This window comes from Scyliorhinus torazame, chromosome 4 (assembly GCF_047496885.1).
Source record: "Scyliorhinus torazame isolate Kashiwa2021f chromosome 4, sScyTor2.1, whole genome shotgun sequence".
Taxonomy (NCBI): domain Eukaryota; kingdom Metazoa; phylum Chordata; class Chondrichthyes; order Carcharhiniformes; family Scyliorhinidae; genus Scyliorhinus; species Scyliorhinus torazame.
In genome coordinates this window covers 83,996,079-84,023,747 of record NC_092710.1, presented here as the reverse complement: position 1 = coordinate 84,023,747, position 27,669 = coordinate 83,996,079, and positions in this window count along the sequence as shown.

The following is a 27,669-nucleotide window of genomic DNA, read 5'->3' as shown; positions in this document are numbered from 1 at the left end:
AGCGAGTGAGAGACAGAGACAGTGAGTGAGAGACAGACAGTGAGTGAGAGACAGAGACAGTGAGTCAGAGACAGAGACAGTGAGTGAGAGACAGTGAGTGATAGACAGCGAGTGAGAGACAGAGACAGTGAGTGAGGGGCAGAGACAGTGAGTGAGAGACAGTGAGTGAGAGACGGAGACAGTGAGTGAGAGACAGAGACAGTGAGAGACAGTGAGTGAGAGACAGAGACAGTGAGTGAGAGACAGAGACAGTGAGTGAGAGACAGAGACAGTGAGTGAGAGACTAGGACAGTGAGTCAGAGACAGTGAGTGAGGGACAGTGAGTGAGAGACAGAGACAGTGAGTGAGAGACAGAGACAGTGACAGTGAGAGAGAGACAGTGAGTGAGAGACAGAGACAGTGAGTGAGAGACAGTGAGTGAGAGACAGTGAGAGAGAGACAGTGAGAGAGAGACAGTGAGTGAGAGACAGTGAGTGAGAGACAGAGACAGTGAGTGAGAGACAGAGACAGTGAGTGAGAGACAGAGACAGTGTGTCAGAGACAGTGAGTGAGAGACAGAGACAGTGAGTGAGAGACAGAGACAGTGAGTGAGAGACAGTGAGTGAGAGACAGTGAGTGAGAGACAGCGAGTGAGAGACAGAGACAGTGATTGAGAGACAGAGACAGTGAGTGAGAGACAGAGACAGTGAGTGAGAGAGAGTGAATGAGAGACAGTCAGTGAGAGACGGAGACAGTGAGTGAGAGACAGAGACAGTGAGTGAGAGACAGTGAGTGAGAGACAGAGACGGTCAGTGAGAGACAGAGGCAGTGAGTGAGTGACAGTGAGTGAAAGACTGTGAGTGAGAGACAGAGACAGTGAGTGAGAGACAGAGACAGTGAGTGAGAGACAGCGAGTGAGAGACAGAGACTGCGAGTGAGAGACAGAGACAGTGAGTGAGAGACAGAGACAGTGAGTGAGATACAGTGAGTGAGAGACAGTGAGTGAGAGACAGTGAGTGAGGGACAAAGACAGTGAGTGAGAGACAGAGACAGTGAGTGAGAGACAGTGAGTGAGAGATAGAGACAGTGAGTGAGAGACAGAGACAGTGAGTGAGAGACAGAGACAGTGAGTGAGAGACAGAGACAGTGAGTGAGAGACTAGGACAGTGAGTCAGAGACAGTGAGTGAGGGACAGTGAGTGAGAGACAGAGACAGTGAGTGAGAGACAGAGACAGTGACAGTGAGAGAGAGACAGTGAGTGAGAGACAGAGACAGTGAGTGAGAGACAGTGAGTGAGAGACAGTGAGTGAGAGACAGTGAGAGAGAGACAGTGAGTGAGAGACAGTGAGTGAGAGACAGAGACAGTGAGTGAGAGACAGAGACAGTGAGTGAGAGACAGAGAGTGAGAGACAGAGACAGTGAGTGAGAGACAGAGACAGTGAGTGAGAGACAGAGACAGTGAGTGAGAGACAGTGAGTGAGAAACAGTGAGTGAGAGACAGCGAGTGAGAGACAGAGACAGTGATTGAGAGACAGAGACAGTGAGTGAGAGACAGAGACAGTGAGTGAGAGAGAGTGAATGAGAGACAGTGAGTGAGAGACGGAGACAGTGAGTGAGAGACAGAGACAGTGAGTGAGAGACAGTGAGTGAGAGACAGAGACGGCCAGTGAGAGACAGAGGCAGTGAGAGAGTGACAGTGAGTGAAAGACAGTGAGTGAGAGACAGAGACAGTGAGTGAGAGACAGAGACAGTGAGTGAGAGACAGTGAGTGAGAGACAGAGACAGTCAGTGAGAGACAGTGAGTGAGAGACAGAGACAGTGAGTGAGAGACAGAGACAGTGAGAGACAGAGACAGCGAGTGAGAGGCAGAGGCAGTGAGTGAGAGACAGAGACAGTGAGTGAGAGACAGTGAGTGAGAGACGGAGACACTGAGTGAGAGATAGAGACAGTGAGTGAGAGACAGAGACAGTGAGTGAGAGACAGAGACAGTGAGTGAGAGACAGTGAGTGAGAGACAGAGACAGTGAGTGAGAGACAGAGGCAGTGAGTGAGAGACAGAGACAGCGAGTGAGAGGCAGAGGCAGTGAGTGAGAGACAGAGACAGTGAGTGAGAGACAGTGAGTGAGAGACGGAGACAGTGAGTGAGAGATAGAGACAGTGAGTGAGAGACAGAGACAGTGAGTGAGAGACAGAGACAGTGAGTGAGAGACAGTGGGTGAGAGACAGAGACAGTGAGTGAGAGACAGAGACAGTGAGTGAGAGACAGAGGCAGTGAGTGAGAGACAGAGACAGTGAGTGAGAGACAGTGAGTGAGAGACGGAGACAGTGAGTGAGAGATAGAGACAGTGAGTGAGAGACAGAGACAGTGAGTGAGAGACAGAGACAGTGAGTGAGAGACAGTGAGTGAGAGACAGAGACAGTGAGTGAGAGACAGAGGCAGTGAGTGAGAGACAGAGACAGTGAGTGAGAGACAGTGAGTGAGAGACAGTGAGTGAGAGACAGAGACAGTGAGTAAGAGACAGAGACAGTGAGTGAGAGACAGTGACAGTGAGTGAGAGACAGTGAGTGAGAGACAGTGAGTGAGAGACAGTGAGTGAGAGACAGTGAGTGAGAGACAGTGAGTGAGAAACAGTGAGTGAGAGACAGTGAGTGCGAGACAGAGACAGTGAGTGAGAGACAGAGACAGCGAGTGAGAGACAGAGACAGCGAGTGAGAGACAGTGAGTGAGAGACGGAGACAGTGAGTGAGAGACAGAGACAGTGAGTGAGAGACAGTGAGTGAGAGACAGAGACAGTGAGTGAGAGACAGTGAGTGAGAGACGGAGACAGTGAATGAGAGACAGAGACAGTGAGAGACAGTGAGTGAGAGACAGAGACAGTGAGAGAGACAGGGACAGTGAGTGAGAGACAGTGAGTGAGAGACGGAGACAGTGAGTGAGAGACAGAGACAGTGAGAGACAGTGAGTGAGAGACAGAGACAGTGAGAGAGAGACAGTAAGTGAGAGACAGTGAGTGAGAGACAGAGACAGTGAGTGAGAGACAGAGACAGCGAGTGAGAGACAGACCGTGAGTGAGAGACAGTGAGTGAGAGACAGAGACAATGAGTGAGAGACAGAGACAGTGAATGAGAGACAGAGACAGTGAGTGAGAGACAGAGACAGTGAGTGAGAGACAGAGACAGTGAGTGAGAGACAGTGAGTGAGAGACAGTGAGAGAGAGTCAGTGAGTGAGAAACAGCGAGTGAGAGACAGTGAGTGAGAGACAGAGACAGTGAGTGAGAGACAGTGAGTGAGAGACAGTGAGTGAGAGACAGTGAGTGAGAGACAGTGAGTGAGAGACAGTGAGTGAGAGACAGTGAGTGAGAGACAGTGAGTGAGAGACAGTGAGTGAGAGACAGAGACAGTGAGTGAGAGACAGTGAGTGAGAGACAGTGAGTGAGAGACAGTGAGTGAGAGACAGTGAGTGAGAGACAGTGAGTGAGAAACAGCGAGTGAGAGACAGAGACAGTGAGTGAGAGACAGAGACAGTGAGTGAGAGACAGAGACAGTGAGTTAGAGACAGTGAGTGAGAGACAGTGAGTGAGAGACAGAGACAGTGAGAGACAGTGAGTGAGAGACAGTGAGAGTGAGAGAGAGAGACAGTGAGTGAGAGAGACAGTGAGTGAGAGACAGAGACAGTGAGTGAGAGACAGAGACAGTGAGTCAGAGACAGAGACAGTGAGTGAGAGACAGTGAGTGACAGACAGTGAGTGAGAGACAGAGACAGTGAGTGAGAGACAGAGACAGTGAGTGAGAGACAGTGAGTGAGAGACTGCGAGTGAGAGACAGAGACAGTGAGTGAGAGACAGTGAGTGAGAGACAGTCAGTGAGAGACAGTGAGTGAGAGACAGTGAGTGAGAGACAGTGAGTGAGAGACGGAGACAGTGAGTGAGAGACAGAGACAGGGAGAGACAGTGAGTGAGAGACAGTGACAGTGAGAGAGAGACAGTGAATGAGAGACAGAGACAGTGAGAGAGAGACAGCGAGTGAGAGACAGTGAGTGAGAGACAGAGACAGTGAGTGAGAGACAGAGACAGTGAGTGAGAGACAGAGACAGTGAGTCAGAGACAGTTAGTGAGAGACAGAGACAGTGAGTGAGAGACAGAGTTAGTGAGTGAGAGACAGTGAGTGAGAGACAGCGAGTGAGAGACAGAGACAGCGAGTGAGAGACAGAGACAGTGAGTGAGAGACAGAGACAGTGAGTGAGAGACAGTGAGTGAGAGACAGTGGGTGAGAGACGTAGACAGTGAGTGAGAGACAGAGACAGTGAGTGAGAGACAGTGAGTGAGAGACAGAGACAGTCAGTGAGAGACAGAGGCAGTGAGTGAGAGACAGTGAGTGAGAGACAGTGAGTGAGAGACGGAGACAGTGAGTGAGAGACAGAGACAGTGAGTGAGAGACAGACAGTGAGTGAGAGACAGTGAGTGAGAGACATTGAGTGAGAGACAGTGATTGAGAGACAGAGACAGTGAGTGAGAGACAGAGACAGCGAGTGAGACAGAGACAGTGAGAGACAGTGACAGTGAGAGAGAGACAGTGAGTGGGAGACAGAGACAGTGAGAGAGAGACAGTGAGTGAGAGACAGAGACAGTGAGTGAGAGACAGAGACAGTGAGTGAGAGACAGAGACAGTGAGTGAGAGACAGAGGCAGTGAGTGAGAGACAGAGGCAGTGAGTGAGAGACAGTGACAATGAGTGAGAGACAGTGAGTGAGAGACAGTGAGTGAGAGATAGTGAGTGAGAGACAGCGAGTGAGAGACAGATACTGCGAGTGAGAGACAGAGACTGCGAGTGAGAGACAGAGACAGTGAGTGAGAGACAGAGACAGTGAGTGAGAGACAGTGAGTGAGAGACAGTGAGTGAGAGACAGTTAGTGAGGGACGAAGCAAGCGAGTGAGAGACAGAGACAGTGAGTGAGAGACAGTGAGTGAGAGACAGAGACAGTGAGTGAGAGACAGAGACAGTGAGTGAGAGACAGAGACAGCGAGTGAGAGGCAGAGGCAGTGAGTGAGAGACAGAGACAGTGAGTGAGAGACAGTGAGTGAGAGACAGTGAGTGAGAGACAGTGAGTGAGAGACAGAGACATTGAGTGAGAGAGAGAGACAGCGAGTGAGAGACAGACAGTGAGTGAGAGACAGTGAGTGAGAGACGGAGACAGTGAGTGAGAGACAGAGACAGGGAGAGACAGTGAGTGAGAGACAGTGACAGTGAGAGAGAGACAGTGAGTGAGAGACAGTGAGTGAGAGACAGTGAGTGAGAGACAGTGAGTGAGAGACAGTGAGTGAGAGACAGAGACAGTGAGTGAGAGACAGTGAGTGAGAGACAGTGAGTGAGAGACAGTGAGTGAGAGACAGTGAGTGAGAGACAGTGAGTGAGAGACAGTGAGTGAGAGACAGTGAGTGAGAGACAGTGAGTGAGAAACAGCGAGTGAGAGACAGAGAAAGTGAGTGAGAGACAGAGAAAGTGAGTGAGAGACAGAGACAGTGAGTGAGAGACAGAGACAGTGAGTGAGAGACAGAGACAGTGAGTGAGAGACAGAGACAGTGAGTGAGAGACAGTGAGTGAGAGACAGTGAGTGAGAGACAGTGAGTGAGAGACAGAGACAGTGAGAGACAGTGAGTGATTGACAGTGAGAGTGAGAGAGAGAGACAGTGAGTGAGAGAGACAGTGAGTGAGAGACAGAGGCAGTGAGTGTGAGACAGTGAGTCAGAGACAGAGACAGGGAGTGAGAGACAGTGAGTGAGAGACAGTGAGTGAGAGACAGAGACAGTGAGTGAGAGACAGAGACAGTGAGTGAGAGACAGAGACAGTGAGTGAGAGACAGTGAGTGAGAGACTGCGAGTGAGAGACAGAGACAGTGAGTGAGAGACAGTGAGCGAGAGACAGTGAGTGAGAGACAGCGAGTGAGAGACAGAGACAGTGAGAGAGAGACAGTGAGTGAGAGACAGTGAGTGAGAGACAGAGACAGTGAGTGAGAGACAGAGACAGTGAGTGAGGGACAGTGAGTGAGAGACAGAGACAGTGAGTGAGAGACAGAGACAGTGACAGTGAGAGAGAGACAGTGAGTGAGAGACAGAGACAGTGAGTGAGAGACAGTGAGTGAGAGACAGTGAGAGAGAGACAGTGAGTGAGAGACAGTGAGTGAGAGACAGAGACAGTGAGTGAGAGACAGAGACAGTGAGTGAGAGACAGAGACAGTGTGTCAGAGACAGTGAGTGAGAGACAGAGACAGTGAGTGAGAGACAGAGACAGTGAGTGAGAGACAGTGAGTGAGAGACAGTGAGTGAGAGACAGCGAGTGAGAGACAGAGACAGTGATTGAGAGACAGAGACAGTGAGTGAGAGACAGAGACAGTGAGTGAGAGAGAGTGAATGAGAGACAGTCAGTGAGAGACGGAGACAGTGAGTGAGAGACAGAGACAGTGAGTGAGAGACAGTGAGTGAGAGACAGAGACGGTCAGTGAGAGACAGAGGCAGTGAGTGAGTGACAGTGAGTGAAAGACTGTGAGTGAGAGACAGAGACAGTGAGTGAGAGACAGAGACAGTGAGTGAGAGACAGCGAGTGAGAGACAGAGACTGCGAGTGAGAGACAGAGACAGTGAGTGAGAGACAGAGACAGTGAGTGAGAGACAGAGACAGTGAGTGAGATACAGTGAGTGAGAGACAGTGAGTGAGAGACAGTGAGTGAGGGACAAAGACAGTGAGTGAGAGACAGAGACAGTGAGTGAGAGACAGTGAGTGAGAGATAGAGACAGTGAGTGAGAGACAGAGACAGTGAGTGAGAGACAGAGACAGTGAGTGAGAGACAGAGACAGTGAGTGAGAGACTAGGACAGTGAGTCAGAGACAGTGAGTGAGGGACAGTGAGTGAGAGACAGAGACAGTGAGTGAGAGACAGAGACAGTGACAGTGAGAGAGAGACAGTGAGTGAGAGACAGAGACAGTGAGTGAGAGACAGTGAGTGAGAGACAGTGAGTGAGAGACAGTGAGAGAGAGACAGTGAGTGAGAGACAGTGAGTGAGAGACAGAGACAGTGAGTGAGAGACAGAGACAGTGAGTGAGAGACAGAGAGTGAGAGACAGAGACAGTGAGTGAGAGACAGAGACAGTGAGTGAGAGACAGAGACAGTGAGTGAGAGACAGTGAGTGAGAAACAGTGAGTGAGAGACAGCGAGTGAGAGACAGAGACAGTGATTGAGAGACAGAGACAGTGAGTGAGAGACAGAGACAGTGAGTGAGAGAGAGTGAATGAGACAGTGAGTGAGAGACGGAGACAGTGAGTGAGAGACAGAGACAGTGAGTGAGAGACAGTGAGTGAGAGACAGAGACGGCCAGTGAGAGACAGAGGCAGTGAGTGAGTGACAGTGAGTGAAAGACAGTGAGTGAGAGACAGAGACAGTGAGTGAGAGACAGAGACAGTGAGTGAGAGACAGTGAGTGAGAGACAGAGACAGTCAGTGAGAGACAGAGAGTGAGAGACAGTGAGTGAGAGACAGTGAGTGAGGGACGAAGACAGCGAGTGAGAGACAGAGACAGTGAGTGAGAGACAGTGAGTGAGAGACAGAGACAGTGAGTGAGAGACAGAGACAGTGAGAGACAGAGACAGCGAGTGAGAGGCAGAGGCAGTGAGTGAGAGACAGAGACAGTGAGTGAGAGACAGTGAGTGAGAGACGGAGACAGTGAGTGAGAGATAGAGACAGTGAGTGAGAGACAGAGACAGTGAGTGAGAGACAGAGACAGTGAGTGAGAGACAGTGAGTGAGAGACAGAGACAGTGAGTGAGAGACAGAGGCAGTGAGTGAGAGACAGAGACAGCGAGTGAGAGGCAGAGGCAGTGAGTGAGAGACAGAGACAGTGAGTGAGAGACAGTGAGTGAGAGACGGAGACAGTGAGTGAGAGATAGAGACAGTGAGTGAGAGACAGAGACAGTGAGTGAGAGACAGAGACAGTGAGTGAGAGACAGTGGGTGAGAGACAGAGACAGTGAGTGAGAGACAGAGACAGTGAGTGAGAGACAGAGGCAGTGAGTGAGAGACAGAGACAGTGAGTGAGAGACAGTGAGTGAGAGACGGAGACAGTGAGTGAGAGATAGAGACAGTGAGTGAGAGACAGAGACAGTGAGTGAGAGACAGAGACAGTGAGTGAGAGACAGTGAGTGAGAGACAGAGACAGTGAGTGAGAGACAGAGGCAGTGAGTGAGAGACAGAGACAGTGAGTGAGAGACAGTGAGTGAGAGACAGTGAGTGAGAGACAGAGACAGTGAGTAAGAGACAGAGACAGTGAGTGAGAGACAGTGAGTGAGAGACAGTGACAGTGAGTGAGAGATAGTGAGTGAGAGACAGTGAGTGAGAGACAGTGAGTGAGAGACAGTGAGTGAGAGACAGTGAGTGAGAGACAGTGAGTGAGAAACAGTGAGTGAGAGACAGTGAGTGCGAGACAGAGACAGTGAGTGAGAGACAGAGACAGCGAGTGAGAGACAGAGACAGCGAGTGAGAGACAGAGACAGCGAGTGAGAGACAGTGAGTGAGAGACGGAGACAGTGAGTGAGAGACAGAGACAGTGAGTGAGAGACAGTGAGTGAGAGACAGAGACAGTGAGTGAGAGACAGTGAGAGAGAGACGGAGACAGTGAATGAGAGACAGAGACAGTGAGAGACAGTGAGTGAGAGACAGAGACAGTGAGAGAGACAGGGACAGTGAGTGAGAGACAGTGAGTGAGAGACGGAGACAGTGAGTGAGAGACAGAGACAGTGAGAGACAGTGAGTGAGAGACAGAGACAGTGAGAGAGAGACAGTGAGTGAGAGACAGTGAGTGAGAGACAGAGACAGTGAGTGAGAGACAGAGACAGCGAGTGAGAGACAGACCGTGAGTGAGAGACAGTGAGTGAGAGACAGAGACAATGAGTGAGAGACAGAGACAGTGAGTGAGAGACAGAGACAGTGAGTGAGAGACAGAGACAGTGAGTGAGAGACAGAGACAGTGAGTGAGAGACAGAGACAGTGAGTGAGAGACAGAGGCAGTGAGTGAGAGACAGTGAGTGAGAGACAGTGAGTGAGAGTCAGTGAGTGAGAAACAGCGAGTGAGAGACAGTGAGTGAGAGACAGAGACAGTGAGTGAGAGACAGTGAGTGAGAGACAGTGAGTGAGAGACAGTGAGTGAGAGACAGTGAGTGAGAGACAGTGAGTGAGAGACAGTGAGTGAGAGACAGAGACAGTGAGTGAGAGACAGAGACAGTGAGTGAGAGACAGTGAGTGAGAGACAGTGAGTGTGAGACAGTGAGTGAGAGACAGTGAGTGAGAAACAGCGAGTGAGAGACAGAGACAGTGAGTGAGAGACAGAGACAGTGAGTGAGAGACAGAGACAGTGAGTTAGAGACAGTGAGTGAGAGACAGAGACAGTGAGAGACAGTGAGTGAGAGACAGTGAGAGTGAGAGAGAGAGACAGTGAGTGAGAGAGACAGTGAGTGAGAGACAGAGACAGTGAGTGAGAGACAGAGACAGTGAGTCAGAGACAGAGACAGTGAGTGAGAGACAGTGAGTGACAGACAGTGAGTGAGAGACAGAGACAGTGAGTGAGAGACAGAGACAGTGAGTGAGAGACAGTGAGTGAGAGACTGCGAGTGAGAGACAGAGACAGTGAGTGAGAGACAGTGAGTGAGAGACAGTCAGTGAGAGACAGTGAGTGAGAGACAGTGAGTGAGAGACAGTGAGTGAGAGACGGAGACAGTGAGTGAGAGACAGAGACAGGGAGAGACAGTGAGTGAGAGACAGTGACAGTGAGAGAGAGACAGTGAATGAGAGACAGAGACAGTGAGAGAGAGACAGCGAGTGAGAGACAGTGAGTGAGAGACAGAGACAGTGAGTGAGAGACAGAGACAGTGAGTGAGAGACAGAGACAGTGAGTCAGAGACAGTGAGTGAGAGACAGAGACAGTGAGTGAGAGACAGAGTTAGTGAGTGAGAGACAGTGAGTGAGAGACAGCGAGTGAGAGACAGAGACAGCGAGTGAGAGACAGAGACAGTGAGTGAGAGACAGAGACAGTGAGTGAGAGACAGTGAGTGAGAGACAGTGGGTGAGAGACGTAGACAGTGAGTGAGAGACAGAGACAGTGAGTGAGAGACAGTGAGTGAGAGACAGAGACAGTCAGTGAGAGACAGAGGCAGTGAGTGAGAGACAGTGAGTGAGAGACAGTGAGTGAGAGACGGAGACAGTGAGTGAGAGACAGAGACAGTGAGTGAGAGACAGACAGTGAGTGAGAGACAGTGAGTGAGAGACATTGAGTGAGAGACAGTGATTGAGAGACAGAGACAGTGAGTGAGAGACAGAGACAGCGAGTGAGACAGAGACAGTGAGAGACAGTGACAGTGAGAGAGAGACAGTGAGTGGGAGACAGAGACAGTGAGAGAGAGACAGTGAGTGAGAGACAGAGACAGTGAGTGAGAGACAGAGACAGTGAGTGAGAGACAGAGGCAGTGAGTGAGAGACAGAGGCAGTGAGTGAGAGACAGTGACAATGAGTGAGAGACAGTGAGTGAGAGACAGTGAGTGAGAGATAGTGAGTGAGAGACAGCGAGTGAGAGACAGATACTGCGAGTGAGAGACAGAGACTGCGAGTGAGAGACAGAGACAGTGAGTGAGAGACAGAGACAGTGAGTGAGAGACAGTGAGTGAGAGACAGTGAGTGAGAGACAGTTAGTGAGGGACGAAGCAAGCGAGTGAGATACAGAGACAGTGAGTGAGAGACAGTGAGTGAGAGACAGAGACAGTGAGTGAGAGACAGAGACAGTGAGTGAGAGACAGAGACAGCGAGTGAGAGGCAGAGGCAGTGAGTGAGAGACAGAGACAGTGAGTGAGAGACAGTGAGTGAGAGACAGTGAGTGAGAGACAGTGAGTGAGAGACAGAGACATTGAGTGAGAGAGAGAGACAGCGAGTGAGAGACAGACAGTGAGTGAGAGACAGTGAGTGAGAGACGGAGACAGTGAGTGAGAGACAGAGACAGGGAGAGACAGTGAGTGAGAGACAGTGACAGTGAGAGAGAGACAGTGAGTGAGAGACAGTGAGTGAGAGACAGTGAGTGAGAGACAATGAGTGAGAGACAGTGAGTGAGAGACAGTGAGTGAGAGACAGTGAGTGAGAGACAGAGACAGTGAGTGAGAGACAGTGAGTGAGAGACAGTGAGTGAGAGACAGTGAGTGAGAGACAGTGAGTGAGAGACAGTGAGTGAGAAACAGCGAGTGAGAGACAGAGAAAGTGAGTGAGAGACAGAGAAAGTGAGTGAGAGACAGAGACAGTGAGTGAGAGACAGAGACAGTGAGTGAGAGACAGAGACAGTGAGTGAGAGACAGTGAGTGAGAGACAGTGAGTGAGAGACAGTGAGTGAGAGACAGTGAGTGAGAGACAGAGACAGTGAGAGACAGTGAGTGATTGACAGTGAGAGTGAGAGAGAGAGACAGTGAGTGAGAGAGACAGTGAGTGAGAGACAGAGGCAGTGAGTGTGAGACAGTGAGTCAGAGACAGAGACAGGGAGTGAGAGACAGTGAGTGAGAGACAGTGAGTGAGAGACAGAGACAGTGAGTGAGAGACAGAGACAGTGAGTGAGAGACAGTGAGTGAGAGACTGCGAGTGAGAGACAGAGACAGTGAGTGAGAGACAGTGAGCGAGAGACAGTGAGTGAGAGACAGCGAGTGAGAGACAGAGACAGTGAGTGAGAGGCAGAGACAGTGAGTGAGAGACAGTGAGTGAGAGACGGAGACAGTGAGTGAGAGACAGTGAGTGAGAGACAGTGAGTGAGAGACAGACACAGTGAGAGAGAGACAGTGAGTGAGAGACAGTGAGTGAGAGACAGAGACAGTGAGTGAGAGACAGAGACAGTGAGTCAGAGACAGTGAGTGAGAGACAGAGACAGTGTGTGAGAGACAGAGACAGTGAGAGAGAGACAGTGAGTGAGAGACAGTGATTGAGAGACAGAAACAGTGAGTGAGAGACAGAGACAGCGAGTGAGACAGAGACAGTGAGAGACAGTGACAGTGAGAGAGAGACAGTGAGTGGGAGACAGAGACAGTGAGAGAGAGACAGTGAGTGAGAGACAGAGACAGTGAGTGAGAGACAGAGACAGTGAGTGAGAGACAGAGACAGTGAGTGAGAGACAGAGGCAGTGAGTGAGAGACAGAGACACCGAGTGAGAGCCAGAGGCAGTGAGTGAGAGACAGAGACAGTGAGTGAGAGACAGTGACTGAGAGACAGTGAGTGAGAGACGGAGACAGTGAGTGAGAGATAGAGACATTGAGTGAGAGAGAGAGACAGCGAGTGAGAGACAGACAGTGAGTGAGAGACAGTGAGTGAGAGACGGAGACAGTGAGTGAGAGACAGAGACAGGGAGAGACAGTGAGTGAGAGACAGTGACAGTGAGACAGAGACAGTGAGTGAGAGACAGAGACAGTGAGTGAGAGACAGAGACAGTGAGTGAGAGACAGAGACAGTGAGTGAGAGACAGAGACAGTGAGTGAGAGACAGTGAGTGAGAGACAGAGACAGTGAGTGAGAGGCAGAGACAGTGAGTGAGACACAGTGAGTGAGAGCCGGAGACAGTGAGTGAGAGACAGAGACAGTGAGAGACAGAGACAGTGAGAGACAGTGAGTGAGAGACAGTGACAGTGAGAGAGAGAGGCAGTGAGTGAGAGACAGAGACAGTGAGTGAGAGACAGAGACAGTGAGTGAGAGACGGAGACAATGAGTGAGAGACAGTGAGTGAGAGACTGTGACAGTGAGAGAGAGACAGTGAGTGAGAGACAGAGACAGTGAGTGAGAGACAGTGAGTGAGAGACAGTGAGAGAGAGATAGTGAGTGAGAGACAGTGAGTGAGAGACAGAGACAGTGAGTGAGAGACAGAGACAGTGAGTGAGAGACAGAGACAGTGAGTGAGAGACAGAGACAGTGAGTCAGAGACAGTGAGTCAGAGACAGAGCCAGTGAGTGAGAGACAGAGACAGTGAGTGAGAGACAGAGACAGTGAGTGAGAGACAGTGAGTGAGAGACAGTGAGTGAGAGACAGTGAGTGAGAGACAGAGACAGTGAGTGAGAGACAGAGACAGTGAGTGAGAGACAGTGAGTGAGAGACAGTGAGTGAGAGACAGTGAGTGAGAGACAGTGAGTGAGAGACAGAGACAGTGAGTGAGAGACAGAGGCAGTGAGTGAGAGACAGAGACAGCGAGTGAGAGGCAGAGGCAGTGAGTGAGAGACAGAGACAGTGAGTGAGAGACAGTGAGTGAGAGACGGAGACAGTGAGTGAGAGATAGAGACAGTGCGTGAGAGACAGAGACAGTGAGTGAGAGACAGAGACAGTGAGTGAGAGACAGTGGGTGAGAGACGGAGACAGTGAGTGAGAGATAGAGACAGTGAGTGAGAGACAGAGACAGTGAGTGAGAGACAGAGACAGTGAGTGAGAGACAGTGAGTGAGAGACAGAGACAGTGAGTGAGAGACAGAGGCAGTGAGTGAGAGACAGAGACAGTGAGTGAGAGACAGTGAGTGAGAGACAGTGAGTGAGAGACAGAGACAGTGAGTAAGAGACAGAGACAGTGAGTGAGAGACAGTGACAGTGAGTGAGAGACAGTGAGTGAGAGACAGTGAGTGAGAGACAGTGAGTGAGAGACAGTGAGTGAGAGACAGTGAGTGAGAAACAGTGAGTGAGAGACAGTGAGTGCGAGACAGAGACAGTGAGTGAGAGACAGAGACAGCGAGTGAGAGACAGAGACAGCGAGTGAGAGACAGAGACAGCGAGTGAGAGACAGTGAGTGAGAGACGGAGACAGTGAGTGAGAGACAGAGACAGTGAGTGAGAGACAGTGAGTGAGAGACAGAGACAGTGAGTGAGAGACAGTGAGTGAGAGACGGAGACAGTGAATGAGAGACAGAGACAGTGAGAGACAGTGAGTGAGAGACAGAGACAGTGAGAGAGACAGGGACAGTGAGTGAGAGACAGTGAGTGAGAGACGGAGACAGTGAGTGAGAGACAGAGACAGTGAGAAACAGTGAGTGAGAGACAGAGACAGTGAGAGAGAGACAGTAAGTGAGAGACAGTGAGTGAGAGACAGAGACAGTGAGTGAGAGACAGAGACAGCGAGTGAGAGACAGACCGTGAGTGAGAGACAGTGAGTGAGAGACAGAGACAATGAGTGAGAGACAGAGACAGTGAATGAGAGACAGAGACAGTGAGTGAGAGACAGAGACAGTGAGTGAGAGACAGAGACAGTGAGTGAGAGACAGTGAGTGAGAGACAGTGAGAGAGAGTCAGTGAGTGAGAAACAGCGAGTGAGAGACAGTGAGTGAGAGACAGAGACAGTGAGTGAGAGACAGTGAGTGAGAGACAGTGAGTGAGAGACAGTGAGTGAGAGACAGTGAGTGAGAGACAGTGAGTGAGAGACAGTGAGTGAGAGACAGTGAGTGAGAGACAGTGAGTGAGAGACAGAGACAGTGAGTGAGAGACAGTGAGTGAGAGACAGTGAGTGAGAGACAGTGAGTGAGAGACAGTGAGTGAGAGACAGTGAGTGAGAAACAGCGAGTGAGAGACAGAGACAGTGAGTGAGAGACAGAGACAGTGAGTGAGAGACAGAGACAGTGAGTTAGAGACAGTGAGTGAGAGACAGTGAGTGAGAGACAGAGACAGTGAGAGACAGTGAGTGAGAGACAGTGAGAGTGAGAGAGAGAGACAGTGAGTGAGAGAGACAGTGAGTGAGAGACAGAGACAGTGAGTGAGAGACAGAGACAGTGAGTCAGAGACAGAGACAGTGAGTGAGAGACAGTGAGTGACAGACAGTGAGTGAGAGACAGAGACAGTGAGTGAGAGACAGAGACAGTGAGTGAGAGACAGTGAGTGAGAGACTGCGAGTGAGAGACAGAGACAGTGAGTGAGAGACAGTGAGTGAGAGACAGTCAGTGAGAGACAGTGAGTGAGAGACAGTGAGTGAGAGACAGTGAGTGAGAGACGGAGACAGTGAGTGAGAGACAGAGACAGGGAGAGACAGTGAGTGAGAGACAGTGACAGTGAGAGAGAGACAGTGAATGAGAGACAGAGACAGTGAGAGAGAGACAGCGAGTGAGAGACAGTGAGTGAGAGACAGAGACAGTGAGTGAGAGACAGAGACAGTGAGTGAGAGACAGAGACAGTGAGTCAGAGACAGTGAGTGAGAGACAGAGACAGTGAGTGAGAGACAGAGTTAGTGAGTGAGAGACAGTGAGTGAGAGACAGCGAGTGAGAGACAGAGACAGCGAGTGAGAGACAGAGACAGTGAGTGAGAGACAGAGACAGTGAGTGAGAGACAGTGAGTGAGAGACAGTGGGTGAGAGACGTAGACAGTGAGTGAGAGACAGAGACAGTGAGTGAGAGACAGTGAGTGAGAGACAGAGACAGTCAGTGAGAGACAGAGGCAGTGAGTGAGAGACAGTGAGTGAGAGACAGTGAGTGAGAGACGGAGACAGTGAGTGAGAGACAGAGACAGTGAGTGAGAGACAGACAGTGAGTGAGAGACAGTGAGTGAGAGACATTGAGTGAGAGACAGTGATTGAGAGACAGAGACAGTGAGTGAGAGACAGAGACAGCGAGTGAGACAGAGACAGTGAGAGACAGTGACAGTGAGAGAGAGACAGTGAGTGGGAGACAGAGACAGTGAGAGAGAGACAGTGAGTGAGAGACAGAGACAGTGAGTGAGAGACAGAGACAGTGAGTGAGAGACAGAGACAGTGAGTGAGAGACAGAGGCAGTGAGTGAGAGACAGAGGCAGTGAGTGAGAGACAGTGACAATGAGTGAGAGACAGTGAGTGAGAGACAGTGAGTGAGAGATAGTGAGTGAGAGACAGCGAGTGAGAGACAGATACTGCGAGTGAGAGACAGAGACTGCGAGTGAGAGACAGAGACAGTGAGTGAGAGACAGAGACAGTGAGTGAGAGACAGTGAGTGAGAGACAGTGAGTGAGAGACAGTTAGTGAGGGACGAAGCAAGCGAGTGAGAGACAGAGACAGTGAGTGAGAGACAGTGAGTGAGAGACAGAGACAGTGAGTGAGAGACAGAGACAGTGAGTGAGAGACAGAGACAGCGAGTGAGAGGCAGAGGCAGTGAGTGAGAGACAGAGACAGTGAGTGAGAGACAGTGAGTGAGAGACAGTGAGTGAGAGACAGTGAGTGAGAGACAGAGACATTGAGTGAGAGAGAGAGACAGCGAGTGAGAGACAGACAGTGAGTGAGAGACAGTGAGTGAGAGACGGAGACAGTGAGTGAGAGACAGAGACAGGGAGAGACAGTGAGTGAGAGACAGTGACAGTGAGAGAGAGACAGTGAGTGAGAGACAGTGAGTGAGAGACAGTGAGTGAGAGACAGTGAGTGAGAGACAGTGAGTGAGAGACAGTGAGTGAGAGACAGTGAGTGAGAGACAGAGACAGTGAGTGAGAGACAGTGAGTGAGAGACAGTGAGTGAGAGACAGTGAGTGAGAGACAGTGAGTGAGAGACAGTGAGTGAGAGACAGTGAGTGAGAGACAGTGAGTGAGAGACAGTGAGTGAGAAACAGCGAGTGAGAGACAGAGAAAGTGAGTGAGAGACAGAGAAAGTGAGTGAGAGACAGAGACAGTGAGTGAGAGACAGAGACAGTGAGTGAGAGACAGAGACAGTGAGTGAGAGACAGAGACAGTGAGTGAGAGACAGTGAGTGAGAGACAGTGAGTGAGAGACAGTGAGTGAGAGACAGAGACAGTGAGAGACAGTGAGTGATTGACAGTGAGAGTGAGAGAGAGAGACAGTGAGTGAGAGAGACAGTGAGTGAGAGACAGAGGCAGTGAGTGTGAGACAGTGAGTCAGAGACAGAGACAGGGAGTGAGAGACAGTGAGTGAGAGACAGTGAGTGAGAGACAGAGACAGTGAGTGAGAGACAGAGACAGTGAGTGAGAGACAGAGACAGTGAGTGAGAGACAGTGAGTGAGAGACTGCGAGTGAGAGACAGAGACAGTGAGTGAGAGACAGTGAGCGAGAGACAGTGAGTGAGAGACAGCGAGTGAGAGACAGAGACAGTGAGAGAGAGACAGTGAGTGAGAGACAGTGAGTGAGAGACAGAGACAGTGAGTGAGAGACAGAGACAGTGAGTGAGGGACAGTGAGTGAGAGACAGAGACAGTGAGTGAGAGACAGAGACAGTGACAGTGAGAGAGAGACAGTGAGTGAGAGACAGAGACAGTGAGTGAGAGACAGTGAGTGAGAGACAGTGAGAGAGAGACAGTGAGTGAGAGACAGTGAGTGAGAGACAGAGACAGTGAGTGAGAGACAGAGACAGTGAGTGAGAGACAGAGACAGTGTGTCAGAGACAGTGAGTGAGAGACAGAGACAGTGAGTGAGAGACAGAGACAGTGAGTGAGAGACAGTGAGTGAGAGACAGTGAGTGAGAGACAGCGAGTGAGAGACAGAGACAGTGATTGAGAGACAGAGACAGTGAGTGAGAGACAGAGACAGTGAGTGAGAGAGAGTGAATGAGAGACAGTCAGTGAGAGACGGAGACAGTGAGTGAGAGACAGAGACAGTGAGTGAGAGACAGTGAGTGAGAGACAGAGACGGTCAGTGAGAGACAGAGGCAGTGAGTGAGTGACAGTGAGTGAAAGACTGTGAGTGAGAGACAGAGACAGTGAGTGAGAGACAGAGACAGTGAGTGAGAGACAGCGAGTGAGAGACAGAGACTGCGAGTGAGAGACAGAGACAGTGAGTGAGAGACAGAGACAGTGAGTGAGAGACAGAGACAGTGAGTGAGATACAGTGAGTGAGAGACAGTGAGTGAGAGACAGTGAGTGAGGGACAAAGACAGTGAGTGAGAGACAGAGACAGTGAGTGAGAGACAGTGAGTGAGAGATAGAGACAGTGAGTGAGAGACAGAGACAGTGAGTGAGAGACAGAGACAGTGAGTGAGAGACAGAGACAGTGAGTGAGAGACTAGGACAGTGAGTCAGAGACAGTGAGTGAGGGACAGTGAGTGAGAGACAGAGACAGTGAGTGAGAGACAGAGACAGTGACAGTGAGAGAGAGACAGTGAGTGAGAGACAGAGACAGTGAGTGAGAGACAGTGAGTGAGAGACAGTGAGTGAGAGACAGTGAGAGAGAGACAGTGAGTGAGAGACAGTGAGTGAGAGACAGAGACAGTGAGTGAGAGACAGAGACAGTGAGTGAGAGACAGAGAGTGAGAGACAGAGACAGTGAGTGAGAGACAGAGACAGTGAGTGAGAGACAGAGACAGTGAGTGAGAGACAGTGAGTGAGAAACAGTGAGTGAGAGACAGCGAGTGAGAGACAGAGACAGTGATTGAGAGACAGAGACAGTGAGTGAGAGACAGAGACAGTGAGTGAGAGAGAGTGAATGAGACAGTGAGTGAGAGACGGAGACAGTGAGTGAGAGACAGAGACAGTGAGTGAGAGACAGTGAGTGAGAGACAGAGACGGCCAGTGAGAGACAGAGGCAGTGAGTGAGTGACAGTGAGTGAAAGACAGTGAGTGAGAGACAGAGACAGTGAGTGAGAGACAGAGACAGTGAGTGAGAGACAGTGAGTGAGAGACAGAGACAGTCAGTGAGAGACAGAGAGTGAGAGACAGTGAGTGAGAGACAGTGAGTGAGGGACGAAGACAGCGAGTGAGAGACAGAGACAGTGAGTGAGAGACAGTGAGTGAGAGACAGAGACAGTGAGTGAGAGACAGAGACAGTGAGAGACAGAGACAGCGAGTGAGAGGCAGAGGCAGTGAGTGAGAGACAGAGACAGTGAGTGAGAGACAGTGAGTGAGAGACGGAGACAGTGAGTGAGAGATAGAGACAGTGAGTGAGAGACAGAGACAGTGAGTGAGAGACAGAGACAGTGAGTGAGAGACAGTGAGTGAGAGACAGAGACAGTGAGTGAGAGACAGAGGCAGTGAGTGAGAGACAGAGACAGCGAGTGAGAGGCAGAGGCAGTGAGTGAGAGACAGAGACAGTGAGTGAGAGACAGTGAGTGAGAGACGGAGACAGTGAGTGAGAGATAGAGACAGTGAGTGAGAGACAGAGACAGTGAGTGAGAGACAGAGACAGTGAGTGAGAGACAGTGGGTGAGAGACAGAGACAGTGAGTGAGAGACAGAGACAGTGAGTGAGAGACAGAGGCAGTGAGTGAGAGACAGAGACAGTGAGTGAGAGACAGTGAGTGAGAGACGGAGACAGTGAGTGAGAGATAGAGACAGTGAGTGAGAGACAGAGACAGTGAGTGAGAGACAGAGACAGTGAGTGAGAGACAGTGAGTGAGAGACAGAGACAGTGAGTGAGAGACAGAGGCAGTGAGTGAGAGACAGAGACAGTGAGTGAGAGACAGTGAGTGAGAGACAGTGAGTGAGAGACAGAGACAGTGAGTAAGAGACAGAGACAGTGAGTGAGAGACAGTGAGTGAGAGACAGTGACAGTGAGTGAGAGATAGTGAGTGAGAGACAGTGAGTGAGAGACAGTGAGTGAGAGACAGTGAGTGAGAGACAGTGAGTGAGAGACAGTGAGTGAGAAACAGTGAGTGAGAGACAGTGAGTGCGAGACAGAGACAGTGAGTGAGAGACAGAGACAGCGAGTGAGAGACAGAGACAGCGAGTGAGAGACAGAGACAGCGAGTGAGAGACAGTGAGTGAGAGACGGAGACAGTGAGTGAGAGACAGAGACAGTGAGTGAGAGACAGTGAGTGAGAGACAGAGACAGTGAGTGAGAGACAGTGAGTGAGAGACGGAGACAGTGAATGAGAGACAGAGACAGTGAGAGACAGTGAGTGAGAGACAGAGACAGTGAGAGAGACAGGGACAGTGAGTGAGAGACAGTGAGTGAGAGACGGAGACAGTGAGTGAGAGACAGAGACAGTGAGAGACAGTGAGTGAGAGACAGAGACAGTGAGAGAGAGACAGTGAGTGAGAGACAGTGAGTGAGAGACAGAGACAGTGAGTGAGAGACAGAGACAGCGAGTGAGAGACAGAACGTGAGTGAGAGACAGTGAGTGAGAGACAGAGACAATGAGTGAGAGACAGAGACAGTGAGTGAGAGACAGAGACAGTGAGTGAGAGACAGAGACAGTGAGTGAGAGACAGAGACAGTGAGTGAGAGACAGAGACAGTGAGTGAGAGACAGAGACAGTGAGTGAGAGACAGTGAGTGAGAGACAGTGAGTGAGAGTCAGTGAGTGAGAAACAGCGAGTGAGAGACAGTGAGTGAGAGACAGAGACAGTGAGTGAGAGACAGTGAGTGAGAGACAGTGAGTGAGAGACAGTGAGTGAGAGACAGTGAGTGAGAGACAGTGAGTGAGAGACAGTGAGTGAGAGACAGAGACAGTGAGTGAGAGACAGAGACAGTGAGTGAGAGACAGTGAGTGAGAGACAGTGAGTGAGAGACAGTGAGTGAGAGACAGTGAGTGAGAAACAGCGAGTGAGAGACAGAGACAGTGAGTGAGAGACAGAGACAGTGAGTGAGAGACAGAGACAGTGAGTTAGAGACAGTGAGTGAGAGACAGAGACAGTGAGAGACAGTGAGTGAGAGACAGTGAGAGTGAGAGAGAGAGACAGTGAGTGAGAGAGACAGTGAGTGAGAGACAGAGACAGTGAGTGAGAGACAGAGACAGTGAGTCAGAGACAGAGACAGTGAGTGAGAGACAGTGAGTGACAGACAGTGAGTGAGAGACAGAGACAGTGAGTGAGAGACAGAGACAGTGAGTGAGAGACAGTGAGTGAGAGACTGCGAGTGAGAGACAGAGACAGTGAGTGAGAGACAGTGAGTGAGAGACAGTCAGTGAGAGACAGTGAGTGAGAGACAGTGAGTGAGAGACAGTGAGTGAGAGACGGAGACAGTGAGTGAGAGACAGAGACAGGGAGAGACAGTGAGTGAGAGACAGTGACAGTGAGAGAGAGACAGTGAATGAGAGACAGAGACAGTGAGAGAGAGACAGCGAGTGAGAGACAGTGAGTGAGAGACAGAGACAGTGAGTGAGAGACAGAGACAGTGAGTGAGAGACAGAGACAGTGAGTCAGAGACAGTGAGTGAGAGACAGAGACAGTGAGTGAGAGACAGAGTTAGTGAGTGAGAGACAGTGAGTGAGAGACAGCGAGTGAGAGACAGAGACAGCGAGTGAGAGACAGAGACAGTGAGTGAGAGACAGAGACAGTGAGTGAGAGACAGTGAGTGAGAGACAGTGGGTGAGAGACGTAGACAGTGAGTGAGAGACAGAGACAGTGAGTGAGAGACAGTGAGTGAGAGACAGAGACAGTCAGTGAGAGACAGAGGCAGTGAGTGAGAGACAGTGAGTGAGAGACAGTGAGTGAGAGACGGAGACAGTGAGTGAGAGACAGAGACAGTGAGTGAGAGACAGACAGTGAGTGAGAGACAGTGAGTGAGAGACATTGAGTGAGAGACAGTGATTGAGAGACAGAGACAGTGAGTGAGAGACAGAGACAGCGAGTGAGACAGAGACAGTGAGAGACAGTGACAGTGAGAGAGAGACAGTGAGTGGGAGACAGAGACAGTGAGAGAGAGACAGTGAGTGAGAGACAGAGACAGTGAGTGAGAGACAGAGACAGTGAGTGAGAGACAGAGGCAGTGAGTGAGAGACAGAGGCAGTGAGTGAGAGACAGTGACAATGAGTGAGAGACAGTGAGTGAGAGACAGTGAGTGAGAGATAGTGAGTGAGAGACAGCGAGTGAGAGACAGATACTGCGAGTGAGAGACAGAGACTGCGAGTGAGAGACAGAGACAGTGAGTGAGAGACAGAGACAGTGAGTGAGAGACAGTGAGTGAGAGACAGTGAGTGAGAGACAGTTAGTGAGGGACGAAGCAAGCGAGTGAGAGACAGAGACAGTGAGTGAGAGACAGTGAGTGAGAGACAGAGACAGTGAGTGAGAGACAGAGACAGTGAGTGAGAGACAGAGACAGCGAGTGAGAGGCAGAGGCAGTGAGTGAGAGACAGAGACAGTGAGTGAGAGACAGTGAGTGAGAGACAGTGAGTGAGAGACAGTGAGTGAGAGACAGAGACATTGAGTGAGAGAGAGAGACAGCGAGTGAGAGACAGACAGTGAGTGAGAGACAGTGAGTGAGAGACGGAGACAGTGAGTGAGAGACAGAGACAGGGAGAGACAGTGAGTGAGAGACAGTGACAGTGAGAGAGAGACAGTGAGTGAGAGACAGTGAGTGAGAGACAGTGAGTGAGAGACAATGAGTGAGAGACAGTGAGTGAGAGACAGTGAGTGAGAGACAGTGAGTGAGAGACAGTGAGTGAGAGACAGAGACAGTGAGTGAGAGACAGTGAGTGAGAGACAGTGAGTGAGAGACAGTGAGTGAGAGACAGTGAGTGAGAGACAGTGAGTGAGAAACAGCGAGTGAGAGACAGAGAAAGTGAGTGAGAGACAGAGAAAGTGAGTGAGAGACAGAGACAGTGAGTGAGAGACAGAGACAGTGAGTGAGAGACAGAGACAGTGAGTGAGAGACAGTGAGTGAGAGACAGTGAGTGAGAGACAGTGAGTGAGAGACAGTGAGTGAGAGACAGAGACAGTGAGAGACAGTGAGTGATTGACAGTGAGAGTGAGAGAGAGAGACAGTGAGTGAGAGAGACAGTGAGTGAGAGACAGAGGCAGTGAGTGTGAGACAGTGAGTCAGAGACAGAGACAGGGAGTGAGAGACAGTGAGTGAGAGACAGTGAGTGAGAGACAGAGACAGTGAGTGAGAGACAGAGACAGTGAGTGAGAGACAGTGAGTGAGAGACTGCGAGTGAGAGACAGAGACAGTGAGTGAGAGACAGTGAGCGAGAGACAGTGAGTGAGAGACAGCGAGTGAGAGACAGAGACAGTGAGTGAGAGGCAGAGACAGTGAGTGAGAGACAGTGAGTGAGAGACGGAGACAGTGAGTGAGAGACAGTGAGTGAGAGACAGTGAGTGAGAGACAGACACAGTGAGAGAGAGACAGTGAGTGAGAGACAGTGAGTGAGAGACAGAGACAGTGAGTGAGAGACAGAGACAGTGAGTCAGAGACAGTGAGTGAGAGACAGAGACAGTGTGTGAGAGACAGAGACAGTGAGAGAGAGACAGTGAGTGAGAGACAGTGATTGAGAGACAGAAACAGTGAGTGAGAGACAGAGACAGCGAGTGAGACAGAGACAGTGAGAGACAGTGACAGTGAGAGAGAGACAGTGAGTGGGAGACAGAGACAGTGAGAGAGAGACAGTGAGTGAGAGACAGAGACAGTGAGTGAGAGACAGAGACAGTGAGTGAGAGACAGAGACAGTGAGTGAGAGACAGAGGCAGTGAGTGAGAGACAGAGACACCGAGTGAGAGCCAGAGGCAGTGAGTGAGAGACAGAGACAGTGAGTGAGAGACAGTGACTGAGAGACAGTGAGTGAGAGACGGAGACAGTGAGTGAGAGATAGAGACAGTGAGTGAGAGACGGAGACAGTGAGTGAGAGACAGAGACAGTGAGTGAGAGACAGTGAGTGAGAGACAGAGACAGTGAGTGAGAGACAGTGAGTGAGAGACGGAGACAGTGAATGAGAGACAGAGACAGTGAGAGACAGTGAGTGAGAGACAGAGATAGTGAGAGAGACAGGGACAGTGAGTGAGAGACAGTGAGTGAGAGACGGAGACAGTGAGTGAGAGACAGAGACAGTGAGAGACAGTGAGTGAGAGACAGAGACAGTGAGAGAGAGACAGTGAGTGAGAGACAGTGAGTGAGAGACAGAGACAGTGAGTGAGAGACAGAGACAGCGAGTGAGAGACAGACCGTGAGTGAGAGACAGTGAGTGAGAGACAGAGACAATGAGTGAGAGACAGAGACAGTGAGTGAGAGACAGAGACAGTGAGTGAGAGACAGAGACAGTGAGTGAGAGACAGAGACAGTGAGTGAGAGACAGTGAGTGAGAGACAGTGAGTGAGAGTCAGTGAGTGAGAAACAGCGAGTGAGAGACAGTGAGTGAGAGACAGTGAGTGAGAGACAGTGAGTGAGAGACAGTGAGTGAGAGACAGTGAGTGAGAGACAGTGAGTGAGAGACAGAGACAGTGAGTGAGAGACAGAGACAGTGAGTGAGAGACAGAGACAGTGAGTGAGAGACAGTGAGTGAGAGACAGTGAGTGAGAGACAGTGAGTGAGAGACAGTGAGTGAGAGACAGTGAGTGAGAGACTGAGTGAGAGACAGCGAGTGAGAGACAGAGACAGTGAGTGAGAGACAGAGACAGTGAGTGAGAGACAGAGACAGTGAGTTAGAGACAGTGAGTGAGAGACAGTGAGTGAGAGACAGAGACAGTGAGAGACAGTGAGAGTGAGAGAGAGAGACAGTGAGTGAGAGAGACAGTGAGTGAGAGACAGAGACAGTGAGTGAGAGACAGAGACAGTGAGTCAGAGACAGAGACAGTGAGTGAGAGACAGTGAGTGACAGACAGTGAGTGAGAGACAGAGACAGTGAGTGAGAGACAGAGACAGTGAGTGAGAGACAGTGAGTGAGAGACTGCGAGTGAGAGACAGAGACAGTGAGTGAGAGACAGTGAGTGAGAGACAGTGAGTGAGAGACAGTCAGTGAGAGACAGTGAGTGAGAGACAGTGAGTGAGAGACAGTGAGTGAGAGACGGAGACAGTGAGTGAGAGACAGAGACAGGGAGAGACAGTGAGTGAGAGACAGTGACAGTGAGAGAGAGACAGTGAATGAGAGACAGAGACAGTGAGAGAGAGACAGCGAGTGAGAGACAGTGAGTGAGAGACAGAGACAGTGAGTGAGAGACAGAGACAGTGAGTGAGAGACAGAGACAGTGAGTCAGAGACAGTGAGTGAGAGACAGAGACAGTGAGTGAGAGACAGAGTTAGTGAGTGAGAGACAGTGAGTGAGAGACAGCGAGTGAGAGACAGAGACAGCGAGTGAGAGACAGAGACAGTGAGTGAGAGACAGAGACAGTGAGTGAGAGACAGTGAGTGAGAGACAGTGGGTGAGAGACGTAGACAGTGAGTGAGAGACAGAGACAGTGAGTGAGAGACAGTGAGTGAGAGACAGAGACAGTCAGTGAGAGACAGAGGCAGTGAGTGAGAGACAGTGAGTGAGAGACAGTGAGTGAGAGACGGAGACAGTGAGTGAGAGACAGAGACAGTGAGTGAGAGACAGACAGTGAGTGAGAGACAGTGAGTGAGAGACATTGAGTGAGGGACAGTGAGTGAGAGACAGAGACAGTGAGTGAGAGACAGAGACAGTGACAGTGAGAGAGAGACAGTGAGTGAGAGACAGAGACAGTGAGTGAGAGACAGTGAGTGAGAGACAGTGAGAGAGAGACAGTGAGTGAGAGACAGTGAGTGAGAGACAGAGACAGTGAGTGAGAGACAGAGACAGTGAGTGAGAGAGAGAGACAGTGAGTCAGAGACAGTGAGTGAGAGACAGAGACAGTGAGTGAGAGACAGAGACAGTGAGTGAGAGACAGAGACAGTGAGTGAGAGACAGTGAGTGAGAGACAGCGAGTGAGAGACAGAGACAGTGATTGAGAGACAGAGACAGTGAGTGAGAGACAGAGACAGTGAGTGAGAGAGAGTGAATGAGAGACAGTCAGTGAGAGACGGAGACAGTGAGTGAGAGACAGAGACAGTGAGTGAGAGACAGTGAGTGAGAGACAGAGACGGTCAGTGAGAGACAGAGGCAGTGAGTGAGTGACAGTGAGTGAAAGACTGTGAGTGAGAGACAGAGACAGTGAGTGAGAGACAGAGACAGTGAGTGAGAGACAGCGAGTGAGAGACAGAGACCGCGAGTGAGAGACAGAGACAGTGAGTGAGAGACAGAGACAGTGAGTGAGATACAGTGAGTGAGAGACAGTGAGTGAGAGACAGTGAGTGAGGGACAAAGACAGTGAGTGAGAGACAGAGACAGTGAGTGAGAGACAGTGAGTGAGAGATAGAGACAGTGAGTGAGAGACAGAGACAGTGAGTGAGAGACAGAGACAGTGAGTGAGAGACAGAGACAGTGAGTGAGAGACTAGGACAGTGAGTCAGAGACAGTGAGTGAGGGACAGTGAGTGAGAGACAGAGACAGTGAGTGAGAGACAGAGACAGTGACAGTGAGAGAGAGACAGTGAGTGAGAGACAGAGACAGTGAGTGAGAGACAGTGAGTGAGAGACAGTGAGAGAGAGACAGTGAGTGAGAGACAGTGAGTGAGAGACAGAGACAGTGAGTGAGAGACAGAGACAGTGAGTGAGAGACAGAGAGTGAGAGACAGAGACAGTGAGTGAGAGACAGAGACAGTGAGTGAGAGACAGAGACAGTGAGTGAGAGACAGTGAGTGAGAGACAGTGAGTGAGAGACAGCGAGTGAGAGACAGAGACAGTGATTGAGAGACAGAGACAGTGAGTGAGAGACAGAGACAGTGAGTCAGAGAGAGTGAATGAGAGACAGTGAGTGAGAGACGGAGACAGTGAGTGAGAGACAGAGACAGTGAGTGAGAGACAGTGAGTGAGAGACAGAGACGGCCAGTGAGAGACAGAGGCAGTGAGTGAGAGACAGTGAGTGAGAGACAGAGACAGTGAGTGAGAGACAGAGACAGTGAGTGAGAGACAGAGACAGTGTGTCAGAGACAGTGAGTGAGAGACAGAGACAGTGAGTGAGAGACAGAGACAGTGAGTGAGAGACAGAGACAGTGAGTGAGAGACAGTGAGTGAGAGACAGTGAGTGAGAGACAGACAGTGAGTGAGAGACAGTGAGTGAGGGACGAAGACAGCGAGTGAGAGACAGAGACAGTGAGTGATAAACAGCGAGTGAGAGACAGAGACAGTGAGTGAGAGACAGAGACAGTGAGTGAGAGACAGAGACAGTGAGTCAGAGACAGAGACAGTGAGTGAGAGACAGTGAGTGATAGACAGCGAGTGAGAGACAGAGACAGTGAGTGAGGGGCAGAGACAGTGAGTGAGAGACAGTGAGTGAGAGACGGAGACAGTGAGTGAGAGACAGAGACAGTGAGAGACAGTGAGTGAGAGACAGAGACAGTGAGTGAGAGACAGAGACAGTGAGTGAGAGACAGAGACAGTGAGTGAGAGACTAGGACAGTGAGTCAGAGACAGTGAGTGAGGGACAGTGAGTGAGAGACAGAGACAGTGAGTGAGAGACAGAGACAGTGACAGTGAGAGAGAGACAGTGAGTGAGAGACAGAGACAGTGAGTGAGAGACAGTGAGTGAGAGACAGTGAGAGAGAGACAGTGAGAGAGAGACAGTGAGTGAGAGACAGTGAGTGAGAGACAGAGACAGTGAGTGAGAGACAGAGACAGTGAGTGAGAGACAGAGACAGTGTGTCAGAGACAGTGAGTGAGAGACAGAGACAGTGAGTGAGAGACAGAGACAGTGAGTGAGAGACAGAGACAGTGAGTGAGAGACAGTGAGTGAGAGACAGTGAGTGAGAGACAGCGAGTGAGAGACAGAGACAGTGATTGAGAGACAGAGACAGTGAGTGAGAGACAGAGACAGTGAGTGAGAGAGAGTGAATGAGAGACATTCAGTGAGAGACGGAGACAGTGAGTGAGAGACAGAGACAGTGAGTGAGAGACAGTGAGTGAGAGACAGAGACGGTCAGTGAGAGACAGAGGCAGTGAGTGAGTGACAGTGAGTGAAAGACTGTGAGTGAGAGACAGAGACAGTGAGTGAGAGACAGAGACAGTGAGTGA